The following is a 21,358-nucleotide window of genomic DNA, read 5'->3' as shown; positions in this document are numbered from 1 at the left end:
TCCTGTCAGACTGTAAAGGAGAATATTTTACTTGCTGAGATGAGTACTTCAAAGAATTTTTACTCTGACCTGACTTTAAAAAGAGAATTACAACTGGTAACTCCTGCAATACAAGAACTGTCATTAAAAATGGATGACTTCAAAGAAAATCTACAAAATCTCAAGGAAAATCATCAGAAACAAACAGATTCACTTAAAGAACTTATTCAGCAACATCAATCCAAAATAACAGACATAGAAACCTCCCTGAATGACATTGAGAGAAGACTCAGAGAAAAAGAAGAGACACAGAAAGAACTTCTCATTAAACAAAATACTTGGATTTTCAATAAAGTGAATGATCTTGAAAACAAGGAGAGAAGATCTAATATAAGAATTGTTGGCATCCCTGAGGGAGGTGAAGGGGAAGATATCATCACATTTCTGAATACATTAATTTCAAAAATCTTAGATTTAAAGGAAGGTTTCTCATTTGGCATTGAGAGTGCTCATAGAGCTTTAGGAAGACCAACATCAACATCTTCTTCTACCCCTCCCAGGTCAGTAGTTATATCTTATTTGGACAAAGAACTGGTTTTAAAAACTGCCTGGAGGAAGAGCCCTTTAAAATATAACCAGCACACAAAAAGGTTTGACAATGATTATTCTGTTAGAGTACTGGAACAGAGGAAACATGCTTGGCCACTATTAAAGCTATTAAAACAAAACAACATTAAAACTCAACTTGTCTTTCCTGCCAGAATAAAAATATTACATCTAAATGAAATGTGGACTTTCAATAACCCCGAAGAAGCTACTGCATTCATCAAAAACAATAATGTTAAATCCATAACTGAAGATATGGATTGGGCATCTCCCTCTTTGAAAAGAGTCACTGATAAACCCTCTTGAACTGATGTTAAAAAGAAAAAGCAAAAAAATGAATCAAAGATTGCTGTCCCTTCTAAATCTCTCAAAGTATCTACTGCAACTTGACTTTCACTCATAATGTTTGCTTAATATTTCAAACAAGGTATGTCATGTAATTATGCATATTTATTTATGTGTAAAGTAAGGAGAGAGAAAAAGGGGGGAATGTTTAGTTTTCCCATTAACTGTAATACAATATATTCAGAATTATTTAAATAGTAAAGTTATATAGTAAATATTTTTTATTATTTAATTTTTGTGACTTAAAAGGGTGATAAATTTATTAATCCTGGTTCCTTTCATTCCTTATATGTTGCTCTGAATGCCATGGTTGTGGTGTTTTTCATAAAGTCATATCTTATGTTTTAAATATTCACTAATTAGCTATTAGAGTAAATATATAGAAATGCACACTTCTAACATAAAATGTTCAAGTTTTTCTTTTGACACCAAAAACTATTAGTAATAGAAATAATGTGTCATTGTAGCTTGGTAGATTTTTGTTTAATTATTAATATGTAAGTTTACATCTTAGGAGATCACTATGATTCTTAATAAATCAGATTTTGAAAGGTTCATATACTTGATTTTTCTTCTAACATGACAGTCTTCATTTCCCTTATGATTGTTGAATGGGGCTTTGCTCTAGAAAAAGAATGATATGATATGCCAACATAGCAATTATGATAACTTCTTAGACCCTTTAGAATACCCCCCTCTGAGGAGGTCCGAGCGACTGAGGAACCAGAGAGGAGGACCAGGTTACAAAAGCTGGAATCACAGGGGCAGGGGGAGGGGGAACAATTACTAAATATATCCTCTGAGACAAATGAAGTACAATTTAATTCCAATGTGATGGTGAATGGCAACTGTAATGTTGATGATTTTTTTCTTACGGATTTTAATGAACAACATGTTGTATCATGCAATATTCTGATTAATGATTGTGGTGATTTTAAAATATATAATTACAGTGACATAGTTTTTCAGAACAGCCTTGCGAACATTTTTGAAAAAGGTTTGTCCTATGTCCCTAGCAGGAAGGGTGCACTAGACGAAATTCTTATTAATTTAAAGTTATTTACACATAAATTAAATTTAAAAATATTTTTCAAAGATAATTCTGAATTACATATAGGAAGGGAAATATGTAAGAAACCTACTCTCTTTAATCCTCCATTACATCCTGTCATACAGACTTTTGAAAGAATGTGTGAACATGATATACAACAAATGTTTAAAATGGAAACACACAGTGAAATGCAAGGTAACCTAAATTTACAAGAATCACAATTATTAAATGCGGTCTGCAATAATAGAAATATACGTGTTATGAAAGCAGACAAAGGGGGTGGTTTAGCTATCATGAATGTTAATACATATGTAGAAAAAATGCTTGGGTTGCTATATAATGACACATACACAGAAATTAGCTTAAATGAGAAGAACATTCTTTATAAAAAAGTTGATATGGTCTTGGATGAGCTTTTATTTAATAGGGGAATTAGTTTGGAGGAACATAATTTCATGTCAGTTAAAAATCCAAAAATCCCAACTATATTCGGTATACCCAAGCTACATAAAGACCTTGTTGACCCCCCTCTTCATCCTGTTGTGGATGCAAAAGCTTCAAAGACTTATTTTATAGCTAAATTCATTGATGTACAATTAAAAGACATTTTGTTAAACTGTACATGGATAGTAAAGGACTCTCGGGATCTCCTTAAAAACTTGACAAAGATATGCATACAGATGACCTGTCCTTTATTACCATGGACGTTAGGGACCTTTTCTCAGTGATCCCACATGATACAGGAATTGAGTGGTTTTGTCTGTATTTATGTAGATATACCACTATTAGACATGACCAGATCTTAACACTTAGAACTTTGATGGAACTAATACTTGATACAAATGTCCTTGGTTTTGAGGGACAATTATTTAAACAAGTAAAGGGATTGGCAATGGGAGCCATTTGTGCTCCCATTTTTGCAAATATTATCTTGGCTTTCTGGGAAAGGGAGTTTGTGTTTACTAGTACTTTTTCGGGGTACTGGAAGTATTATTGCAGGTACCTTGATGATGTTCTTATATTCTGGGACAATAGTGAGGAAGAATTACAGCACTTTTTGTCCTTTTTGAAAGAAAGTACAGACTTCCTTGATTTTACACACAGTCTTAATAAATAGGCTATTAATTATTTAGATATCACTATTTCAAAGGTGAGAGAAGATCAGGCCTTCAAGACAACATTATATAGAAAGCCGACCTATTCTAACACTTTACTTCATTATAACAGCTTTCATCCAATACATCAAAAAAGGGCCTTAGTAAAAGGGCAAGCTTGCAAGAATGGTGTCAGACTGGGATGATTTTCTTCATGAAATTCAGATATTAGAAGATATGCTTTTACATAGGAACTATCCCTATGATTTTTTACATCCTTTACTACAAGAAGTGGTTAAAAAGAGGCAGAGAGGTATTTTATCACCTCTACTGGGGAAAGGTACTTCATTTGATATGGCTAACAAAGCGAATGATAAAGAACATAACACTAGTTTTTCTGTTACAGGTGTCTTTAGTTATAATAAAAACATTAATAATATTTGTGAAATCTTGCAACAAAATTGGAATATATTTAATATTGATCCTGAATTTAATGAGCTGATGGGTTTTAATCCTAAGATAGTTTATAAAAAGGATATGTGTTTCAAAAACATGTTGGAGAAGAATACTAGAGGGTGTTTGGAGATAGGAAAAATGTCGAAATGTGGTTTTTGTTTGCAATGTAAATACATTTTAGAAGGGACTAGTGTCTCAATACCTAATTATGGAAAATTTTTCTACAAACAGAAGTTTTCCTGTAGTACAAAAGGTGTGGTGTGTTTTGCCCTGTGTAACTTTTGTAAAAATTTCTATATAGGTAAAATTATTAATGCACTAAGAACGAGAATATATCAGCATTACTATGACATTAAAAAGAAGGATGCAAAAAATGCCCTTGCCTCACATATCATGGAAAATGAAGGGCATTCTTTTAGTTTTACCATTTTGGAACAGGTGTTTTTGAATGACAGAGGGGGTCCTAAAAATGACTTTTTAGAATTATTAGAGTTGAGGTGGCAATTGAGAACTAATGCCACCCAACAACCAGGGCTAAATAAGAATGTATCAATTGGTTCTATTCTTAGGTTAAAAGCTGATGGCTTCATGTAGTTATTTGTTTATTTATTTATTTAATCATTTAAATGTATGCTAGAAATGTATATATATATATATATATATATATATATATATATATATATATATATATATATATATACACACACATATGTTTTAGTTTAGATAGGATTTTATGAAGTTTTAAGCCTTTTTATGTTTTATCAAATGTATTATCTATATTTATAGGTATTTATTTACTAATTTTGATAATATTCCTTTAAGTAGGAAGGATAGGCATAATTGTTGTTTGATTAACTTGTGCATGATGGGATATATATATATATATATATATATATATATATATATATATATATATATATATATATATATACACATATAAATTTTGTTGCGTCAGTTGTCTGTTTTTTTACTAGATATTCTGATGAAGTTTTGTATTATACCAAATGAAAGTGCTCAATAAACATCTTTTGTGGATCTTCTGTCCTGCTGGGGTTTATTTTTACTGGCTTGCCTTTCATTCGTTTTTGTGTTTTTTAAAACTATCCATGATGGTGGCAATTTGAAAAGGTGAGTTTGTGAAGCTGAATGGATGATTAGTTTGTATGACTGGGGCATGTAATTATAGGCGTTTGATTCCGTGATGAGTATATGGACGGTCTTAGAGATGGATTACATAATGATAGAGATAGGTTTGGATACCAAAGATACATGTCACTAAAGTTTAGCATGCATTGATGTGATAGCTTAATTAGAGATCTCTTATTGTATTGGTATTGAAGAAGGATGTCTTCACTGTGATGATCTTTGAGCAGGAAATATTTTATAATATTTTAAAGAAATGAAGCTTTTCTCTGTATTTGAGACAGTACATGTCTGATTGTCATTATCTCAGATTTCACTGAGCATGATTTATAGTAACTGTCCAAACTGAAGATTGAAGGTCCCTGACTGGTTGCTGTGATACAGAGGGTTTCTTCCTTAGTGAAAGTTTATAGAAGTATTTGGCAATGGTTTCAGTACTGTACATAAAAGAGATGACTATTTACTGTAACACAAACAGCAACTAATATATTTTGTCTACACAAGTTTAGTAAAAGGATTCTCTGTAATAGAAAGATATACACAGGCGTATGTACATTTGGGTGAATACAAGCAGCAAATAGCAGCGTATATAGTGACTATCAGTTTACCTGTGCTATATCCTTTTGTAATGCATGAAATAAGGGTTTCAATATCTAGTCATAGTATAGCCTAAACTTGACAGAATATTTTTTGTACTATAGTCAACAATTTATGCTTAATGAAGAGCATAATTTGCAATCAGAAGAAGGGTTGAACTTATAATTGTGACTTTGCAAAGTGAAAATAGTGTTATCTATCTTTTAAACACATGAAACAATGCAACTAATGCTGCCTTGGGTTTCAACATAAACACATTAGCATTACAGGCAATTGAATTTAACTCTCTCATAATGTTACTCAGCTTGACATATACTAATGAGAAATGAAATTAATATCAAGACTTACATATAGTCTAAATGAATAGTACATATAAGGTCAGATCAGTTACTAAACATCTAATTGTTTACTTTTTTAAATTCTGAATCTTAGTATTATATAAACACAAGTTTGTTTCCTGTTTTTGTGAATAGTCTTTTTTATATTATTAATGCTTTGATGACAATGTATGTTGTTTAATTAATTGATATAAGAGAATTCAAGCTTGACTAGCTGATTAATAGCACTATAAGTTACTGAATTTAAGAATTATTCTCCATTAATATTTATGGTTTTGTGGGCTCGGAAAGAACAAAGTAGCTGGTTAGGATGGTTAGTCTAGCAGATTTATTTTTGTCTGTTAGACTAGGAATGCTTTTCATTCCATGTTTATTGTGGGTTAAAGTTTATATGACTGTAATTCTAAGATTCTGCTTTTATTTCATTTTTTTCTAGTTTTAAAATGCCTGACTTAAAATTTTTATTATCAGTTTTCATGGGAAAAACATTGTGGATTGAGATAAATAGAAAATTTAATAACTGATTTTCTGCTAGCTCTACAGGAGAAGTTATATGAACTAAGGGATTCAGTAATACAAAGTGTTTTCATGCTATTTCTTTTCTAAAGAATCCTGATATGGGCCTAACATTGGTGTCTTTAAATACTAATTGCTTAAACGACCCAAATAAGAGATCTAACTTATTAAGATATCCAAAACTAAAGAAAGCTCAAGTAGTTTTTCTCCAAGAGACTCATTTTAAAATAAATGACACATTTATTTCGGATCCCAATAAATATAGAATACTAGCTCATTCTCCTTATAAATCTAAGATTAGAGGAGTAATAATTCTTAGGAAAAAGATTTCATTAATCCCAGAAAATATTTATAAACATGTAGATAAAGATGGACACTTAGCTATAGTTATACTAAAATTTAATAATATAATTTGGACTTTAGTGAACTTATATTGGTTCCCTGGAATGGGGTAGGACTAGCTAAGAAGCACTTAAACATCATCACAACTATTTCCAAAGGTAATATAGTAATAGGAGATGATTTTAATTGTATTACAGATGTGTTGTGCATCAGGGCTGGCAACTCGGTACGTAAAAATCAACTGCCAATCATTAGCAGACCGGAGTTCCGCTGTGGCGACCCCTAACCGGGAAAAGCCAAAAGACACAACAACAACAGAAACCACAAATAAGAAATCCCCCTGGTTATCACCCTCAGCTAAACTACTAAAAAAATATACCAGAATGTTTAAATTAAGAGATGTTTACAATGTTAAAGGACCAAGCTCTTTACTTTTTTTTTTACATCAGGACTACAGATATGGCACCCAAAAAAGAATAGATAAAATCTATGTCTCTCAAGATCTATATTCTAAAATTTTTAATTTTTCAATATACCCTTGCCCATTCTCAGATCATAATTCCCTTATACTGGAAATTCAGATATATTTCAAATTGTTAGTTGCCACTTGTAGGATTCCTTCATACATAACAAAAATTAAAGAATTTAAAACCTGGATAAGGTCTGAACTCCATTTCTTCCTAGAGACAAATTACAAACCAGAAACAAATATAATTATGGTGTGGGATTCTCTAAAAGCTTACATATATGGTAAAACCATCAGCTGGTAGAAATATAAAATTAAATAATGAGAATCAGAACTACAGAATTACAAAATCAACTGTTAATACTCAAATCTAATAAGACTTTAAGTGCTATGGAGTATAAAAAGAAAATAGATGAGACAAATAATAAACATAATGAAATACTATCTCATAAAACTAATTTAAGCTACGGAAAGACTACAAATAAATTCTTATGCTACTTCTCCGAAGCATCTTCATAACTTATCTATGAACGTTAAAATACAATCAAAATCCAATAATATTGCTAGCATATTACATAAAGGAAAGAAGAAAAAAGCCTCAGACATAGACAATATTTTAGATGCTTTCAAATATTACTATGCAGAACATCATAAAGGTGATACAAATATAACTGGATATAGAAATCTGGAAAATATAGTCCCTAACATAAAGAAAATCTCTGAAGAATTAAAGTTATAATTACAAAAAACAATTACACAGAAAGAAATAATAGACAAGATCAAAGAAAGTAAGTCTGATAAAGGACCAGGTATAGATGGTTTAATTATTGAGATTTATAAACTATTCCCCACTTCTATAACTTTTTCTTACATAAAACCATTTTTGAAATCCAAACATTAAAAAAATTCCACCTTCATGGAGATATTCTTTAATCACTCATGTATTAAAAGAAAACAAAGACCCTAATTATTGTAATTCATATAGACCAATATCTTTGCTGCATAATGATTATAAACTCTTTATGTCAATCATAGTCAATAGAATGAAAATACCCTTATCTATAATAATTGAGGAAGACCAAACTGGTTTTATATATAACAGGCATACATAGGATAATATCAAAAGGATTCTAACTTTAATAGATTATTTGAATAAAGAAGATTAAGAAGCATTGATAATTGGTCTAGACATTGAAAAGGCCTTTGATTCCTTAAATTGGGATAGTTTAATTAAAAATTTACATATATATTGATTTTCTGTTATCCTTTATCACACTTATAAAGAAAATTTATGAAAATAATTTAGCTTTAGTTAAAATAAACCCCTTTACTTCCAAAGCAATTCAGATCACTAGAGGTACTAAACAAGGCTGTTCCATGTCTCCTATTCTATTTGCATTAGCCATAGAAATACTTGCCATCTTAATACGTAACAACCCAAAGATAAGAGGAATAGATATATATGACCATATATAAAATAATATGTTTGCTGATGATGTGCTTCTTACATTGCCAAATTCCAATGAAGTATTAGATGAAGTAGACTTGTTAATAGAGAACTTCCAAAAAATTTCTGGCCATTACTTTAATAAATCAAAATTGGAGTTTTTATTATTAAATAAAAAAAGAGGTACAGGCATCTGCAAATTATATTATTGGTAAACAAGTCTCAGTTTTAGACTATTTGGGAATAGTCTTATGTAAGAATATAGTAGAAACCCTAAATATCAATTATACTAACATCATAGAATCAATTAAGACACTGGTTAATAAATGGAATAATATGTTCATTACATTTGAAGATAGACTACAATTGATAAAAATTATCTTACTCCCTAAAGTAATGTATGTAGCACAGTTTATTTTATTTTTATCAGAAAGAAGATCTCTTAAAGAAATTACTTCAATTTTGTTGAAATTTCTGTGGTATCCCAAAAAATAGAGTGGCATATTCCATCATATTAGAAAATGGGAACAAGGGGGGTTAAAATTCCCAGATATTGAAACATACATAAAGGCTTCCACAATTAAATTGGTGATAGACTTGGTAAATCCTAAATATTTTGCCAATTGGAAAAGATTGCATACTATAATACTAATGAATGAAAATGCCTTATCAAAAAATCTTACAGAAACTGATAAAGATAATAGAATATGGTACTACTTAAGTATTAATCTACAATATAATACGGTAAAACCAACTAAATTAAAGCTAATAAATCATATTTTTGATGTCTTTAGGAAATGTATTAATACAAATATGGACATAAAACTTTGGTATGCATTCCTAATACCATTCAATATTATAAAAACTTTCCTGATAAGATACACAGAGAGATTTTTAATTTATGGGGAAATAGGAACTTAATATGCTGGTTTCATTGTATGGAAAATCAAAAACTCCTGGATGCACAATACTTACTGTCAACTTATGGATTAACTGCAAATGATTGGTTAATTATTCAGAGTGTTTTAACATACACAAAGGATCTGTGTAGAATAACAAATAACTATTCTTTAAAAAGTACTCTGAATTCTTAATTTGGCTATTTGAAATCATTTACAAAAAAACTAATGCAAAGAATGAATTGTTGTACTTATATAATATACTAATTTATTATAAGACAGCTCCCAAAATAGCATATTGACAATATTTAATTAAGGATATTCAGATATCATTATCAATGGAAGATAAGATAAATATCTTATTATCAGTTAAATTAACTTCCAATTCACAATATTGGATAATTTTTCAGTGGAAATATCTACATAGATCCTTTTTGACTCATGAGAAACTCTCAGAAATAAACTCCTGCAGTAACAAGACATGCTGGAGATGCCAATTATCAACTAATGCAGACTGGTCTCATATTTTTCTATCATTATTAAAACATATTGCAATGAGACTAATAATTTTTACAAGCAATATTTACAGCTACATTTATCTTGACAAAATCTTTAATTTTTCTGAATGTAATTAATAATACACATTCGAAGAAAATGGACTTGCATCTCTTATGGACTATACCAGCAATAGCTAGAAAATGTATAACTAGGAAATGGAAGTCCAGCGCAGCACCTACCATAGAAGAATTATTATCCTTACTGAAGAAATTCATGTTAATGCAGATCAAAACTAAAGAATTAAGAATCTATCCTAAGCCACTAATTAATAACCCTTGAAGAAAAGTCTTGGCTTTGATTGACACCTTTCAACTGGAATCAGACTCTTCCTGATAATTGCAGCTAAATGTATCAAGATAATTATTTATATCCAGATTTATTATCTTAATCTACCTGTCAAGCTAAATGTAAATATTGTATATGGATTTTAAGTTTATCTAATGTAAACAATTTATATTATGTTATATCATCAAAATAAAAATTATTTGAGTAAAAAAAGGAAAAAAGATCTTGAAATACATAACACAGGTAACAAGAATATATTTTTCAAGCACTTATGACTGTGTAAAGAAAACAATCAAGGTTTAAATATTGTGAAAATAACTGCTTAGTAACAGAGACCCATGCCTTACTTAAATTGTTTTGTGACAAATATGCTCATAATCAGCCATTAGCCAGTACCTGCAACTATGCAGTTGAATTAAAAACAATGAAATAGGTCCTGTAACTACCTTAGCTATCTTAAAAAAATAGGGGTAATAAAAATTACTTCAGCAGGGCCAAATGGACTAAATATATACTTTTTAGTAAATACTGTTGATAGTATAACTAGATGCCTACTATTTCTATTTCAGGAAACATTCAAGTGCTGTTATGCCCCTTAATTATGGGGTGAAGCAATTATTGTGTCTATTACAAAGGGAAAGATGCAAAGCCTTACCTATATTTTAGGTGAGGGTTTTGAGAGAATACTCATATCACTATTAAGTGTAAAAGTAACTAGGTGCAAGGAAATTTTTCAACACGGTTTTGCAGGAAATAAATCATGTCTCACAAACATATTGAATTTCAGTAGATCATGTCTCACAAGTATATTGAATTTCTACCAATATGTTTGGGAAGTGAAGGATCAGGGCTTGGCAGTGGACTTAATTTCCTTGATTTGGCAAAGGAGTGTTTGGCGCTGTCCCTCAATGCAGAATTATGATTCTGATTAAGTCTGATTCAACTTGTACACAGATGAAAGTGCTTAATTTAATGAAACATTATTTTCTTGCATTATCCGGGTGCATCTCATCTTGACAGTCAGTTTTCTTGGTCTTGGTTAAATCTGTTATAAGACCTATCTCAGAATTTGGAGTATCCATTTATAATTGTAATAAGAAAGGTACAAACTGGTTGGAAATAATCCAGAGGCGTTTCACAAGGTATATTTATTCTATGAATCTTCTGAGTTGCAGGAAAAGATTAAATAATGTTCAGAATCAATTACAGACTTGAAATTGACCGAAATACAAAAGGCGGGGGAGTATCCATATTCATCAAGGATACCCACACCTCCAGGTTAGTGGCACAGCACAATGCTTCAGAGATCATCCATATGTAACTAACAACGGGCAAAACTGCAATTCAAATTGTAACTTGCTACAGATCACCCACCATGTCCCAGAATCCCCATTTTGCATTTCTGGAAACACTGGGAAACATAAAGATCCTACCAAACACCCTAATATTGGGTGATTTCAACTACCCAAACATTAACTGGGAGAACTACTCAAGTACTAACTCCCTTGCCAAACATTTCCTAGAATTTATAAACTCAAATGCTCTGGATCAACTGGTCAACACTCCCACCAGAGGTGACAACATATTGGACTTGGTCATCATCAACATGGGTGACTGGTGTTTCACACTGGAGGTCAACTCCTCGCTGGTTAGATCTGACCATAAACAAATCACTTTGGATATCCACATTCCGCCCCCACCCCTGGACAAGGAAACCACCATGAAAAACTTTTCAAAAGCAAACTTCACGTTACTTAAGACCGAGGTGGAAAGTTTCAAAGCCTCCATGCTAAAAGATAATGCTGTCTAAGCTGCAAAATCCTTTACTAATGCATTCTACGGGCACCTACAAGAATGCATGGCTTGTGCTATCCCAAGCAAAACCAAGATTCACTCCTCTAAGAAAAGGAAATCAGTCTGGTGGACCCCTGCCATAAACAAGCTATACAATAGAAGGAGGAAACTAGTACAGAAAAGAGTAAAATCCCAAGAAGGGAAGACATCCCTGATCAGTATCAGCAAGAAACTATGATCCCTCATAAAATTGTCCAAGGTGAGCTTCGAAAGAAAAATTGCAAAGCACTCCAAAGATAACTACAAGGAATTCTTTAGCTATGTCAAGAATCTAAGTGGCAATGCTCAGATCTGCTCGGAGTTAATACAGAATGGCACAAAATACACTGAACCAACTGATATTGCCAACATCCTGGCAGACAGGTTCAGTGCAAACTTCACCCCCTCTCACCCCCAAAAGGGCCCATAACCATACCAGAAGAATGTATAGTCCCTGAAATCACAGACACTGTGGTTAAAACAGCCCTCTCTAAAGCCAAAAACACAGCATCAATGGGAATGGACGGTGTCCCAGGCAGTGTCCTACATGAGCTCAAAGATGAACTAACTCCTCACCTAAACACACTGTTCAAACTCAGCCTCTCCACAGGCTACGTACCCATAGAGTGGCACACAGCAATGGTTATTCTGCTCCACAAAGGTGGAGCCACAACAGACCCCAAGAACTATCGCCCTATAAGCCTGACTAGCTTGGTCTACAAGGCTATGGAGTGCATCATCATGGAACTCATTAACAGAGACATTGGGAACCTCCAAACACTGGACCCTACCCAGTTCGGCTTTGTTAAGGGCAGATCATGCCTCCTATACCTGGTAGACTCCTTTGAGACAGTTACCAAGGCTATAGACACGGGAAAGGTGGTACACACAGCATACCTAGACCTCACAAAGGCCTTCGACACCAGTCCCCATTCTGGTATTATAGACAAGCTCACCAACCTGAACATAAACCCCTATGTCATAAGATGGGTTGCTAATCAGCTCACGGACAGAACCCACATGGTAAGAGTTGCGGGAGATAGGTCTGACTCTAAACCAGTTACAAGTGGCGTTTCCCAGGGCTCGGTCTTAGGACCCCTCCTGTTCGGCATATACTTTTCAGAGGTAGAGGCAAGCACAGAAGGACTATGGCTGACCAAGTTCACAGACAACTGCAAACTAGGGGCTATAATTGACTTTTTGGCTGACACAGACATCCTCCAAAAGGGTCTCACTGAGACGGATACCTGGTGTCAAAATCATGGCCTCAAGCTAAATGCCAAAAAGTGCATAGTCATCCCCTTTGGAAAAAACAAGTACACACAAATTACCACATAGGTGGTAGCCCCCTAAATACGGAAAACATAATAAGGGATCTGGGGATCCAAGTAGATAGTAATCTCTCCTTTGATAATCACATTGCCAAAGTGGTTAGAAAATCCTTCTATGTGGCCCACCTAATCACAAAAAGGTTTGCATCCAGATCAAAAGAGATCATTGTACCCCTCTACTCATCACTCATCAGACCCATCATAGAGTATAATGCCTCATTTGGGATGTACCTTACAAGACACCTGCAATAGCTGGAAAGACCACAGAAGTACCTCACCAAGAGGATCATTGGACTCAAACAGATGCCCTATGCAGCTCGACTGAAGAAACTCCAGCTGTAATCAGTTGCATACCGCCTACTCAGAGGTGATCTCTGCCTGACATATAAGGCCATGTCCAACCCAGAATTGATGAACATGCTCCACCTAAAGAAAACCTTATCCCCTCGAGCCACATGCTCTAGGGATCTAAACCTCACCATAACAATTAATAGGATGTACTGGAGGGATAGATTCCTGTCCCAGAGACTTCCCATGCTTTGGAACAAGATTCCAATCTACATTAGGAAGAGCTCCTCACTAACACTCTTCAAGAGAAACCTTGGCTAGTGGATGGGAAACAGAAAGTTTACCCTGGTGATCACTTCAGTGGCTCTGCTGGACAGAGGCACAGGGAACTAATCTAAGGGGGCGGCGAAAGCCAACACATTCTGGCTAGGCTTATAAATGCCTTTAGGCAGATAGCCTAGTACCTACCTATGAACCTATGAACCTAAGAGGGGATTTAATTTTCATTTATAAAAGTAGTCACAATAATATCTATGGACCTACAAACGTGATTTTATTTTTCTATCCTTACATTAACTCTAGCAATACAAAAAAATTAATGGTAAATTCATGATTCCAGTTCTTACTTCCTTGCTATGACTTTTCATATTAGAGCTGGATAGTAGAGGAATTCTGTACCAATGTATTTAAGAAGCTTAAGTTCCTTGGTGTGCTTTAAGAAAGAACTTGATGCCTAGTTGGGAAAAAGGGTATTTGGCGCTAGATTTAAGGAAAGCAGACTCTTTGAAGGCCTATACTAAGGCTCAGAGTCTAGATCTTAAAACATTGAAATATTGAAACACTGAATCAGTGAATGAATATTTCTTTAAATGATCAGATATTGAACATTGACTGTCCAGAAGTTTATATCACTGAAGAAATTATATTTGATACTTGTTTAAGAAGCCAAAATGCAGCCCTGTTAATTGGAACATGTGATTGGTTTAGCTTGTCAGAACAATCTAAGCCTGAAAATTTCACAAAAAAGAGATACTGGATTAGAAGTTGGATTAGTCAGATGCACCATGCGAGGATACTGGCATATATAATACCAATTCTCTTGATAATCCTTAATATGAAGCTCTCATTAGAAATGAAGTATTTTTACTGCATGAGTCAGTTGCAAATCCTCGTGTAAGGAAGATGTGTGATATTACAACCAGACAGATTATGGTTTCTTCTCTACCAGGACTTAAGTTATGTGAAGTCTCTAAAACCATAAGAAAACTATCTATTGGCAGTTAATGGAATCTGTGAACATAGTTGTTTTTAAAGATTAATTGCTTCTAGGAAATGGAATGATTATATGCAAAATAAAGCACCTATATTTAAAACTTGGATTAGACAACTGTACACTGATCATAATATAAAAGTTTTCAGTCAATGGGACAAATATATCTTAGACACTATAATGTTTTCAAAAGATGGTTTGCACCTTAGTCACTATGGATGTGGGTACCTTAGTAGCAGAATAATTGAATTTCAGTGCCCTTTTTATAGAAATTCTGGGCAACATAAAGTCAGAAGTAGCAACCCTAATATTATAAACTGCTATTACTACAATGCTGAAAAACAGAAGAACTAAAAATAAAGAGCTAAGTTTATGTGAGAAAAGAATCCTTACACAATTGCATTAATAGCAGACGCTTAGAATTCATGAGGTATTTCTGTCCTAGGATACGTTAAACATGAATGCATTAGTGAAAATGTTCAAGGCGGTGGAATAATGATGCTTGTTAATGCATCTATAGGATCTATTCTGATATTTAAAACTGAACTCAGTTAAGTATTATCGACAGATATACATGGTTTAAAAGATCATATTCCATTAATACATTGATATCATAAACCTAACAAGATTATTATCAGATCATAATTTCTAGGGTTCCTGGATGATGCAATTACACATCCTAAGTGCAAGTTACCTGAGGATTTTAATTACCTTAGCACTTTTTGTGGGAAAAAGTCACCACAACATGCTATATTTCAAAGGAATTTATTGGCATTTTAACATTTCATGGATTTCCTATTTAGTTACAGGTACTATAAGGGGAGACAATCTATAAAATCTTGTATTTACTAAAATTGGAGGTTTAATTTCACTCCTGGAATTTTGTGAACTGCTGGGAAAGTCAGATCACTATACAGTGAAATTTCAGATCATGAGACCAAGACCATTACAATTTTTTTTTATTTATGGGAAAATAAACTGAGATTTAATAAGTGATGTTTTATAAAAAGTAAATTGGTGAGTAGAGGCAGATATTTACAAAACTGGTGATGGCCATAGCCTATAAGAGAAATAAATAACTTTGAATCTACTATAGAGAATATGAATAAGAATAAATACTCTTCTAATTGCACATTCCTGAAATGGTAGAATAAGACATCAGTGAAAATTTTTAAGGTAAAGAAGGGATGTTTACATTTATATAGGGAATATCCCACAAGAAGAAACAAGAACAAGTTAAACAGGGTAGCTAAATACATTAATTCAGACTGTAGATAGAAAAGGATAAGTCTGAGAAATGATTAGCTAGGTTAATAACAAAAAAATAATATTAACAACTATATCAACTCATGCAAAACAAATATAACTCAAAATATTACTCTGGAAGTAGAGACAATGTGGTGACCAACCCAAGATTAATAACCGATGTGTTCACTGATCATTTTTTCAAAGAATATGAGAATGACAATATTCCACTTGAGAAAGTAATTAGTCATGTCATTCCCATGAGTGAAATCTATCCTATTATATCCACAAAAATGGTAAAGTCTGCATTAAATGAAATAAAAAGAAATACCTCCACATGACTTGACTCATCACCAGTAGTTATAAGATAAATATGTGTCAGACTTAGTTAATCCATTATTTTATATGTTCAACAATTTACCTTGAATAGGTGCCATACCCGTAGGATACAAACACTATAATATTACAATGATTTACACAAAGGGTAACCTGGATGATCTATCTACTCAATATCCCTGGATTATAGGAGTGAACTCTAGATGACAATGATATATATAAATTAATTTAATAAAGGATGTTCCACACTTAAAATATAATTGATGTATATAATCAAGTCACAGTGGCTATGGAGTTTGATTTGAAATATGGAACATCCTTTTTTGAGTTAGCTGTAGCTTTCAACTCTTTACTGCAGACATCAGTCCTTAGATAACTGATCTATAATGACTACAATTATTATTTAACAAAATGGATTTGGAACTGGTTAACAAGGAGGAAAAATCAAAGCAGCGTGTTACTTGGTACAGATAAAGGTTTCTCTCTAGCCTTATAGATACCCTGGACTCTCTTCATCAGCCATTACCTTTTGTCACAAAGCAAAAATACCTAGAATTCCTACTAATCACTGTTTCCCATTCACTTCTCATCTTGAAACCCAAGCACAAAATATACTTACTCAGCACAAGCTAAGCAATACATTCCCATTAATATTCTGCTCCCCAGACTAGAATACTTCATCCCATGTATTACCTGACATTCTCAAAATTAAAAACTCTTACAAAGAACTAAAGATAAGGCATCATATTTTATATATTACACTCCTTCTCTTGAACATCACTATTTAGCTTTTTAAAATCCACTTGCTTTCAACCAAAACACGGATCTGTTTCCTTCTGAACACACTGGCACATAGATTACTGAATGATCATTACTGACTCACACTTAAAAATCTCCCGTCATAGAAACTAATCTTACACTTTAAGAAATTCAGACATTGTATTGTGTCATGCAGCATATACCTTAGCAATTGCAGAAAAAACATTCATCTCAGTGGTACCCAAGTACTGGAACAGAATCTTATAGGACATTATGCCGATAACCGTTCTTCAAGACATTAGAAAATTACTAAAAAAAGACAGAATGCTTTTATTATCACTGCTTTCAAAGTTATGAGAATGTATCTTCCACTAACCAGTGATGTTATAGCATTTATCTTGTCTCCTACTCCATCTTCCATACAAAAACTTCTAGCCACCTTCTTTCACTTGCCCTTGCACACCTATTACATTTGATCAACTTACTTTACAACTATTCCCTGTCCTCATCCCAGCCAATATTATATTCTTCTCTACACTGTTTTAATATGCTATGCTTCATCTTGTTAGAGACAATGTTTCTCCCTTATTAATTTGTCATCATGTATAATTATTTCTTATTGCAACCGCTATTTAAATTGAATATTATCAACATTTCTTGCATCCTTATTTTTAGCACTACATTTTAATTTCATTGTGTATTACTGTTTTTCTGTTGTCAATTGGCTTTGCCATGCCTGAAATGGTCTTAAATGTACATATGAATAAATAAATAAATAAATAAACAAACAAAGAAACTTTCAGTCACAGTTACAGTTAAATGTGGGAATAAGGTTTTTAATTAAACAGGCAAAGTAGCGTTTTGTCTTACTTATTTCATTTAATCATGTTCTCACATTTAAGCTGCTTAACCACAGAATTAAACATCACAAACTCAGTATCACGTTTACGCTCCATTGAACAGTAGTACGATGTGTTGTCTGCCTTTAAAACACCATAAGCTTGAATGGGACAAGACAGCCCATCCAAACATTTTTATTGTTTTGAAGTAGAACAAAGCATGCTTGGTGGTGTAGGTGTGAATATGTTAGCTCTTAACTGCAGAGGAGTGGTACAGGATCCCTGATAAGTATCATGATCCTATTATTCTGAACAAAATAATCTGGAACTTGTGTCTGTTTATACTAGAAAATTAAATGTAATACAGGACTCTTTCTACTTACTGGAAAGGTATAGAAGTTATTAGCTCTAGGACCTCCTCAAAAGGAGGTATAAGCATTTATTCTTGCTGAACTGTGTATGGATATTGAAAGAGATACATGCAGGCCCCAGTGTGATTTATTTCCAGATGAGAAATGCCTATAACTGATTTAGTATTGTGTAACATACATGGACCTGCTAAAGTTGACACTACTTTTCCTTAGTCTTCACCCCAATTTCTATGTTTTACAAAAGTAATATTTCCACTTTTGTGGATGCCTGTTTCAACATTACCCTTAATTCTACTTTGTACAGGTGTCTAACCTCAGATCATATTAAAATTAAGAACGCATTGAAGTGATTAAAAGCAGAAAATAGTCTTATTTACACATCACACATAGCACACCACAGTGATTCTGGTAATATTTATTTCCCCATCATTCAACTTGCAAAGGAGGGTAATTTCTGATCCATTTAAGTAAAACACACATAAGATTGGCTGTATACTGTGTCAGTTTAGAGAGCATGAGACTGTACAACAATCCATTGACTTAATTGGTTAGAAGAAACTGATATAAAGCTGAAGGTCTTTTCTGATAATGTGGCTTCTAACCTTGAGACACTGAGGGTTGACTGACTAATCTTTTCTGATAATGTGGCTTCTAAACTTGACACCAGTGCCATAAAGTATTTGTGCCCTGAATTCATGTGGCAATATGCATACTTTCTTTTTATAGAAGTTTAAAAATGGAAGTTGCAGCCAGTTGCTCTGAAGTAAAATCCCTAATTTATTGAAATATAAATGAAAGAGCTGCTACAGTGAAACATGACATGACCTCAGGGTGTGATGCATACCGTGCTACCTGTTTAGAACCAAGGAAGCCATTAAACTGCATCATACTTTGAAAACCAAGTTAGCTGAGGAATTCAAAAACATGTCACATTTATATTTTAAGGGCAAGTTTGTAATCTTGGCCCTGCAAGAACAATTCCAGGAAATGCATGGTGTACATGCCCCTGTTATGATACATACTCCAATATTTGATCAATAACACTCTTGCTATTTATTATATATCACCCTATGCCTCTAACTGTGGTGCTGAGACTGAAGACCAGGATAGTGACATTTGAACATTTCTCTAGTCCCTAAATCCAATACTTCCATCAGATGGTTCCATGTACTAATCTCCAACCATACTACATGAAATTAAAGAAGCAATATAGAGCTTAATATCTGATAGTGCCCCCAGAGTTGATTGTATCACTACTGCAGCTTATAGCTGACTGATGAGGTGTATGCGACCCCTCCTTCTTTGAATCTTTCATGAAAGTCCCATCACTGGGCATATACCTTCACCAATGAACATTCTCTGGCAATATTTTTATGCAGACCAAGTAAATCCCATGACAAGATTATAGAGTGTATGCCAGTGTCACCGATTAATTGTGAAACTAAAACATACATCAAAATATGGACTTGTATACATGGCATAACTCCATGCAGAAATAAGGTTTTGTTAAGTGAAGATGTGGTACAGGTCACATAAGAATGATTAATTAGTTGTTTGAGGCTTCAAAGGATCTTTGTGATGCATTCATTAAGACTTTTATTGACTTTGAAAACTCATTTGATTCTACTGAATGGCCTTATGTTTGGAATGCTGTAGAAGCCTGAGGCCTGCCAAGTAAATACTTTACAGTAATTAAACCCTTTCAAACTATCTTTGTACCAGTATTCATACAAACTCTACTCTGTTCCTTCTCTTCAACATTACAGAATGATATATATCAAGGATATATATACATTTTTCATGTTTCCCATAGTATCCCTTTTGTCATTATACACAATCGTTTTTAGAAGATTTAGGTTTAATATTCAATATGCCTCAAAAATATGTGTTTGCTGATAACTGTAAATTTTTACACAAGTCGCACTTTGGCAGACATTCCATATACATCAGATAAACTTTCAATTTTTGGCAGAATGTTTACTTCAAGGATGGCACACTTTCTTGTCATTGTGTGACCAAACTGATGATAATCTTCTGAAAAATCACATTTCTTGTAACATGGCAGTTTTGTGCATCCCCAGTCAGGGTCCTGGGACTTAAAAACATGACAAAAAAGTTACATGTGGTAAAAGAAGTTATTTGTTACTCAGGTATAGTTGCATTTATGTCATTAAAAATGGGCACTTTATATATTTTTCATTTCACAAGTATTTAAAATGTGGCACTTACTAGATATTCCTATGTCTTTCTAACACACCCTCTGTAAATATTTTAGGACTCTAACATAGAGCCATTTGCCCCAGCACACTCTCTACATACTTCCCCCTGAAGAGAGGATAACTGGCTAAACTGTGTCACTGCTCTCTTTCCTTTGCTGGCTCAAATAAGTGCCTGAGTCACTAATCAAACTTGGGGTCACAGGTGTCATAGTCAAAATGTTATCCTTTGATGTTATTAGAGCTGGCTTGCCACTCCATGCAGTTGTGGGTCCATTTGTCTTACCAGTTTTATATGTAAGTCTGTGCAATGCATCATATCTGGGCTCCTTAATACAGTCATAGATAACCTTCTGGCATTGACACAAGTTGGTTTTGGTTTTATTGCAAGCAGAGCCTGACTCTTTAAGCTTGTAAACCTCATAGAAAAGGTCACTGTGGCGGTAGTCACTGGTCACTCCATTCATAGTGTCTGTCTTGATCTTAACAAAGCCTTCAGTGCAATTCATCTTGCTGATATTGTTGGTAAGCTTACTAAATGTAAAGAAAGACCCTACATTGTCTGTTGAATAGTTAACTGATTGGCTGACAGAATTTACTCTGAATGTAAAAATGTTGCCAGCAGTGAAGTCCATGGCTCAGTGTTGGATCCCCACCTTTATGGCATCCATTTATCGGATTACTAATGTACTAATGTGATGTCCACTGTTTTTGATTATTTATGCTTGTTGATTACTTCAAACTGGGT

The sequence above is a fragment of the Protopterus annectens genome, chromosome 3.part1 (assembly GCF_019279795.1).
Source record: "Protopterus annectens isolate FY-2018-M chromosome 3.part1, PAN1.0, whole genome shotgun sequence".
Taxonomy (NCBI): domain Eukaryota; kingdom Metazoa; phylum Chordata; order Ceratodontiformes; family Protopteridae; genus Protopterus; species Protopterus annectens.
Note: the sequence above shows the minus strand (reverse complement) of the source record.